General features: G+C 29.6%; 1 long non-coding RNA gene across 1 annotated transcript; it reads right to left on the bottom strand.

Moving 5' to 3' along the window:
• Positions 1–262: 262 nt before the first annotated feature.
• On the bottom strand, positions 263–782 carry LOC125194091. The gene is made up of 3 exons (XR_007171704.1): positions 766–782; positions 406–467; positions 263–287 (listed from the first exon to the last, which is right to left on the bottom strand). It is a non-coding gene; the product is annotated as an uncharacterized LOC125194091 (long non-coding RNA).
• Positions 783–8,754: the final 7,972 nt, after the last annotated feature.

Raw genomic sequence — 8,754 nt, 5'->3', positions numbered from 1 at the left:
TGGAAAATTTACAGAACTGCCACTGGGCCCACATTTAGGCAGGAAACGTCATAAAATTTTGCCAGCATCTTGTCTTAATCTTTATTATCTTATTGTAAAAGTCAGTTTGCTTAATGTGAATCTTATGTGTGATTAGTTTTGTATGGACCGATAATTCTCTATAGGGTTGCAGCCTATTTCTATTAGGCTTCCATAGGCTTATAAAATACCACTATTCTATTACAATAATATATTTTTTTCATTCTCCAAAGCTGCGACTGATTCCCTCCAGTTACCAAGATTTTTGCCTGTGAAAAAGAAATTTTTGAAATGTTAAATGCATATTCAAAACCTTTTACTTTTAGTCTTTTATGAATAAAAAAAAGCCTGAAATTCGTTTTCTAAATGAGAATCAGAAAATATTACCTTAATGAAGTTATGAAATAATACTTTGTCATCCAAGATTTACTTCCCATTGCAATTTGTCCCTGAAAGAAATAGAAAAAAGTTTCAATCTGTGTAAACCTTAAATTCAGATACATAAATTTGCAGACAATAGGCAATATATTGATCCCTAAGATTAACATCTATAGAACAGTTTTTTAATTGTTTTGGATGCATTAGTCATTATTTAGAGCAGTGATATACTATAAATTAATTTGGAAAAAGTAGATATTGGAAATGTTTTTTTTTAACTAAGATTTGGAAAATATGGACATCCAAATAGAAATCTTAGTAGATAAATTAATAAATCTACATCCATTTTTTAGATAGAGTATTTCGTACCTTGATATGTTTATTCTGTAGATATGTGGTTTTGTTGCTGATGCAGTAGAGTAGGCTTTAGGGAGGCCACGCCTGCTATGACATTTATGCCTCTTGGATGATAATTGCGTCGTCAGAAGTGAGAGACACCTGTTTATCTTCTTCTGCTCTCTCTATTTTCTGCAGAGTGAAGAGTAGTAGAGGCGGCTGTTATTAGTTAGGGTTCAGTTTTGATATAGGACTTATTAAGTTCCATATAAATAACACAAGAATCCAGTCTAAAAATAAGAGTGAATTGGGCCTTAATTTATGCTATATTAATGGAAACTTATGGAGTAATAGTTAACTGGCCAAATTTATGACATGTTATTTTAATATATAATTTCAAATTAAGTGTTATTAAGTTATATATTTGTAGATATATATTTTATATACGATTTGGACTTATTTTACTACTTAATGTTTATATAGTTTGTAAATATCTATATTATTGTTAGAATAGTTGTATCAGATATTTCAGTATTCTTTTTATTATTTGATTTTGTTTCTATTGTTTATTTCTGATTATTATAATCTAAAAGGTCACTCATAATGATGTTTTTATGGGGAACCTGGGAGCCATATAAATACCCCTCTCCAACCACTCCTATAATAATTTAATAAATGCATAAATTTAATGGGCCTTAACTTAAGCTATATTAATGGAAACTTCTAAAATTTAGTGGGCCGAATTTTGGACATGCTATTTTTTAAAATATTTTAGTAAAATTACTATTAACTTATATATATGTGCATAGGGGAGTGTTATATTGCTAACTCAATGCTTAATTGCTAACTACAACTCAATAATAGCCATTAGATATTCAAATTAAAGGCCTAGATCATTAACCACAAAATATCAATACGATCAACAAAAAACGTCAATAAGGCTATAGGATTAATTTCAATAAAAATCAATAGGGGTATTAATGTCAAGTTAGTTATAACTAACTTTTAAAAGAAATCCCAAAACTTTAAATTCATATAACATATATCAAATTAAAGATAGTTTTATAAGGATTCCAACGATATACTACATGCATATGTTCCGACGTCAAAATTTGAAAAAAAAATCTAGAATTTTCGTATTTTTCGTATAAATGCTAATGTCAATACAAGCTAAGATAATATGTCAATATAAAGCATATACAATGTCAATCATAAATTTGTGTTGACATTCTCAAAGCATTGTGTTGATATTTTTGAAACACTATATTGACATTTTCATCCAAAACCCTAATTTGGCGTTTTTTAATTATTTTTTTCGATTTAATAAATAAAAACAAAAATTACACGTGGCAAATTGTAAACCACACGTTTTTTAAAATCATGTAGCCTTAAATTAGTTGTAGTTAGCAATTAAATGATGAGTTAGCAATTGATCACTCCCCTATGTGCATATATATGATATATTCGATTTAGAAATTTTTTATTATATTAATATTTATATTAGTTAGTAAATATTTGTATTAATAACTGATAGTCTAATTGAGTATTTTTTTAGTGTTCTTTTTATTTCTGTTTTGCAAGGCTTGACAGAGCTGCTGAAGAAACATTTTTTGGTATTATGTTTGCATATTTTTGGATATTTTGTAACTTTAAAATTTTCCAGATATTAACTTTTCAGTTTTGTAGATGTAATTGGAGTGATTGTTGCACCTGGGAGAGTTCTATGTCAGCCTAAATGTAGACTTATTGAGATTGAAATTGCAAATGAGAAGTAAGTTTGAAAACAATGTTGAAAATATCTAATCAAGGTTTCTGCTCTTATTAATCTTTTTTTCCCCTTTTATTGCAGTCACAACAGGATCTTTTGCACAATTTGGGATGCAAACGTTGATTCTTATCTTCAGCAGTTGGAGAAAAGTAAAGGAACATTGCCTATAAATTCAATATCAACTTTTCGTGCACATTCCTTAAACTTGATCATTCTCGCTTCTGATGCTTTTACATATTTGATACTTGCTCTAATTTTATCTAAAGCATCACTAGCTACTTTCAAACCTTTTTGTACGATAAGATTCAGGATATGTGCACAACATCTCACATGAAAATATTCCCCATTGCACAATAATGAGTTTTGCAACTGAAGTCTTGTTTTCAACAATTTCACCATGGAATTATTAGCAGAAGCATTATCCAAAGTCAGAGAAAAGACTTTCCTATTTATGTTCCAATCCACCAAAATGTCAGAAATCTTTTGAGCTAATTCAGCTCCATTATGTGGAGGAGGCATTGAACAAAATGCAAGTATTTTGCTATTCAATTTACATGTTTCATCCACAAAATGTGCAGTCAAACAAATATATCCCGAATTAGTACAAGCAGTCCAAATATCAGAAGTCAAGCACAACATTCCAGGAAGACTACTCAATCTTATCTTCAATTTTTTCTTTTCGGATTCATACAACTTCATCACATCCGAGGCATGCGTATTTCTAGAGATAAACCTCATATCCGGGTTCAAATACTTCAAAAAAACTCGCATTTCGCTATATTCAACCCACTTTAATGGAAGATTATGTGCAACTGATACTTTAATCATCAATTCTCGGCATATTTTTGGGTCTATCACATTATCCTTACCCTTTAACTTGCCATCATGATTAATAAGCATAGCACCCACATCTCCAAAATTCGGTTTCTTCTTACATACCAACATATGGCGACTAAAAGTGGAAGTTCTCATTTTCGTACCTTCATATTTCCATCTTTGAAGACAATGATTGCACTTAACATTCTTCCCATTTTTGTCGGGTTCTTCATTTGTAAAGTTATTCCAAACATCAGAAGTCTTTAGTCTCTTCTTAGGCTTGGAATCACCTGGAGTCTCCACATTTTCAGTATTAATTGTTGGAGAAGAATCTTCCATTCTTAACAATTATAAATCTGCATTATAAATATAAACTAGTATTAACCCACGCGCTATGCGCGACTTAGAATATTTTCACACTATTATTTTAATTAATATTCTAAATAAATATAATAAGTGACAATATAGATTAACAAAAATGTAAAAATATATATCAAGAGTATATAAATCTAATAAAATATATAATATTATAAATAAAATATTAGGAGATAATAATATTGTCGTAAAATATAAAATGAAAAATTACAAAACAAATAAAAAGCACAAATATATAAATATTAATAAAACTTAACATTAGTAAATAAAATAATAATTTGTAAGTTAAGAAAAAAAGTATTATAAACAACCTCAAAAGGTACAATAATAAAAGTAGCAAAATAAAGAAATTAAAATAACATATTACTATTATTACATATGGGATGCTTAATTTTGCATTGTATTATTTTATTTATTATAGTTTTAAGGCTAATTCTATTAAATATGTAACAGTACCAATTTGTGAACTAAAATGTTTGACTTTATTCCATTAATTAATAAATTATACTACTACTATACTCTACAACTCCTCTAATCAGTGTTACTACTATACTCTACAACTCCTCTAATCAGTGTAACAGTAACGACTAATTCCATTACCATTTATTATATAGTACTATTTATTATTTTATTAAATGTAACCGTTCAGCGGCGTTTATTAAAACTCCCACACTTTATTGTTTAGCCAAAATCATTTTAAGAAATACCTTAAAATAGTGACAGTTACAGAAATTAAAAGCTATAATTTAAGTTTGCACTGGTGAGATACTTTCTAGCCGAACTTTATTTCATTGCAATATAGTAATCCTAAACCCTAAAAACCCAAACCTTGCCTAAATCCTAAACCCTTTACTTTAAATTATACTCATCATGACCTACAAATGAATCAAATATCAATAAAATTCTCCCTCCGTCCCAGTTCAATTTTACTTTGTTGATCACTTATTCTATTTTAGAGATTTTAGATCTTTATTTCATATCTTACACTGGGTCGGCCTAATTGATAATCCTTGCTGATAGTAGAGGTTTTTTTACATGAATCTTGGCTCTAAATCTGTTTATATGCTCATATCAAGAAAGTGCTTTACAATAGGGCTATGTGAACGGTAAACCAAAAAAAATCTTCCTTGTATTCTCCAAGCATCTATCCAATGGTATTATTTATTGCCTTATTGGAGCGAGTATGCACTATATTACATATAGAATTAAATGTACATTGTTAAATTTCTTTATCGATAAAATAGATACACTCACAAGTCACATCTTCTATAAAATATTCTAGAATCAATTTTCAAACTTTAAATGAATCCATGAATATGATTATATAATTCAATTGAGATCATTTTGAAAGAATCAGTCAACAAAAACAATTTATAATTTGTGACCAAATTTAAAAGAAAAGTATTTTTTCTTAAATTTAAAACTTAACACAAATTTGAATTCATATTCGTATTTATATAGGGATAGAATTTAACTAATTTATCTATATTAAATATAGAGCACAATATGTACTACTATAATTTATCCATTATTATAGGATTGATCGTAAATTATTTATCTTTACTAAATATAGTTCAAGATATATACATAATTAAAAAACTATATTGATATTATAGAATATATTATGATAAAAATAATTTCTCAATTAAAATTCATCAGTTTTTCCAATTGTTGTTATATACGAATATGCGTGCGAAATAAGAAAGATATGGCCAAATCAATATATGGTACTGTAACTAATATCCCTAAAATTCAGCCCTCAAAATAAGCTGCCAATATTACAATTTTACACACAATCGTTTAATTTCTTAAACTCACTGGCTATATCAAATTTCAAATGAAAGGATTATAAGCAACCTGCCTCTCACTTCTGTATAATTTTTATTTGAAAGGATTATAAGCAACCTGCCTCTCACTTCTGTATAATTTTTTTTCCTTCCCAGAAATGCTATCGCCACCCTCTCTTCTCTTTATATTTTACGTTTCTATAGCTGGAAACACGATTGGCGCCTAGCCATCGTCGACTGCTGCAACTCCTTTCACCATACATGCACAATTCATCCGTTCAGCTTGTTCCCCACTTATTTATTGTTGAAGAAGATTAAGGTTGAAGCTCATTCTTAGTTCCTGGGGAGTGCAACTTCACAAACACAAATACAACGAAAGGATGCAGATCACTGACCAAGGTGAAGAATCATGATATGATGTGGAACTTTTTATCTAGTAAGAACAAAAACTACCAAATCTGAATTTTGTATAAAATAAACTGTGAGTGATTGGATTTTTAGCTACCCAAGTATCATATATTTATAGTGTGAATAAAAATATGAGGAATTTATTCAAAATCCTTTCACTTTCTCCACTTACATGATAATAATCCTATAAAACTTTTCACTTCTTCAAATTTATGACATCAATTATCGATTGTAACTTATATACATTTACTCAATTTATTAATATTAGACTGTACAGCTTTCTTTCTAGTCTTCTTGTTGCAATATTTATCAGTACATTCAATGAGAGCTGTGAAATTGCCGTTGAGATGTATAGATTCATATAAAAAAAGAGTTTATATTAAATTACAATTTTTAATTTATAATGGCAGTTTGTAAATATTCTCAAAACTCCCCCTTTATATATGTATAGATATTATTAGCATTGATTAATCACTAATAAAATAATCATGTATAAGTATAACCAATGTATAAACTAACTAAATGCCTCTGTTTTGCATCGGCTGTAATCAATAATCACCTATATTTGTTTAGTATAGAGTTCTAAAACACATACTATATAAAGTGAATGCTATCAATATTTAATTAAAAAATGTGGATTTAGTAATGAAGCAACTAATCAAACAGTAGCTAAAAAACAAAAGCAATACATTATTCATTAAACAAATCCGGTAAGTTAGGGTTTTAACAAAAAAGTGCAAATCCAATTTTTAAATCCTAACAAAAAAATTCACTTTTGCAGGTCTATAGATATATAAGAATATACGGAAAGGATAGAACTTTTAAAAATACTGTAGAAATTAAATTATCAAACATATTTATATGAACACAGACATGCACTGATACACAAATAAATAAAAAGAAAGAGAAGGGGGAGATTAGAGAGTGCACCAAATGAAACTTGAAAGAGGAGTTAGATGGTGGCGGTGAAACTGTGAAAGCACCTGATCAAACTTGAAAGTGAAGTGAGACGGATTGGAGGTGAAACCGTGAAAGTGAATTTAGGATGTTGAGAATATTGTGGGATCCAGAAAGTGAAAGTGGAAACGTCATTTAAAAAAAAATAATAAATTTTAAGTGGAAGACTAAGAGTCATATTGATACCAGGCATTTAATATAATAATTTATAAGGTTTTTATATAACCCGACGGGCTGACCCGGTAGCCCGTCGGGCCAGCCCGATAGAACCCGATAGCCCTATAGGGCTAGCCCGTTAAGCCCGATTCATTATCGGGTTGCAATTTCTTGACCCTAACCCTGTAATTTTGGCGGGTTTTTCGGGCCAGTCCATCGGATTCGGGCTGCACTGACATCCCTACCTATAATAATTGTTCAATTTTGCCGGCCAAATATGTTTAGAGGTAATATATTTCACTAATATTTATTTTTCTGTTTGTTTTAGTTTTTTTTTTGTTTCTATTAGTTTTTTAATTTGTTATAATTTCTGTAAGTTTGTTTAATCATTATTTCAATAACTGTTTTTTTAGGTGAGATGCGTGTGTCAACACATTTTAATTCCTCCCAAGTTTTTATCAATGCTGATATAAGTGAGGTTAAGCAGTTTAGAAGCAGGTATGATAACAACTGTTATTGAATTTTTTAACTGTATAGTAATTATATTATGCCATTAATTTTAACATTCTTAAACTTAATTTATTGTTTTAGGATATCTGTGGATCCAACTTTCATGAATATGGTGTCATTAGGTGAGGTTGGACAGAACATAAACAGTGAGTTTGATGACCTGCAACTGAAGAGTCTGGAGGATGTCCTGTGTCTTGAGGTAGTGAATATTTTTTTATATATAATTTTGCTTTTTTTTTTGTTGTTATTACTTTACTGATTAAAATCTCAACTTAGTTTGTGTCTTATTCTTATTCACATAGTGGTTCATATTGGGTGTTTGGAAGGGTTATTTCTGTGGAATGTCACTATGTCAATGGTTTTATGAGTCCTGCAAGATTTGTGTGAAGAAGCTTGAACAAGTTGCCCCTGGGAAGTATTATTGTGTGCGTTGTAAGAAGACTTCTGGTTATGCCAAAAGGAGGTGTTTCATTTTATTATTGTTATAGTAGTTCGATTAGTTTGATTAATCAGAGTTATAGCATTTTTTTAATTTTTTAAAAGTTGAATATTCTGTGAATTTTTTTACTTCACAGATCTCTCGAAAAATCTGTTTTATGCTTTAAGGTTGTAGTTACCAGATTTTGACCTTCTTCAGTTAAAATTTATAAGTTATAATTTAATGTGGTTGTGGATTAAATTAAGTGAGAGTGCAGTCTATAGACGACTCCAACTCAGTGAGACACTCTTGACTGCCAGCAACTAAGTGGTAATCAATTTTATAATAAATGATTAAATTCTCAATTCAACTTCATAATTTTTTTGGGTACACCAAAGGTCTCTAATAAGAGGACTCTTCTGATTTGCTGTAAAGTAGTCTTACTTGTAGCCATTGCTTGGTCTAATCAGTGGTTCTCTTTAAGAGCTTATCATGTCATGTCTTGGGAATATTTTTTCTTTACGTGCTAACGTTGATAGCATATTTTTGTGGTGCTAGAGGTTTACTTAATGACCTACATCCATCGTTGAGAAAGCCTTCATTATGATGCCTTGGTTATCTTCTATTTGTACCTTTCTTACGCATTGATAGATTACAAAGGAAGAACGTTGGAGTTTGTACACTAGCTTAAAGCTAACCACCCTCCAATTTCCAACCTTAATATGAACTAATTACTATATTTTTCTATATGATTTTCAGAATCTCCCTCATGATGCGTACAAGCTTCTTGCAGTTCCTTCACCTATTGGTGGAGTTCTTGTAATTGG

Source organism: Salvia hispanica, chromosome 6, assembly GCF_023119035.1.
Source record: "Salvia hispanica cultivar TCC Black 2014 chromosome 6, UniMelb_Shisp_WGS_1.0, whole genome shotgun sequence".
NCBI classification, from domain to species: domain Eukaryota; kingdom Viridiplantae; phylum Streptophyta; class Magnoliopsida; order Lamiales; family Lamiaceae; genus Salvia; species Salvia hispanica.
This window is presented reverse-complemented; position numbering and strand designations above follow the sequence as displayed.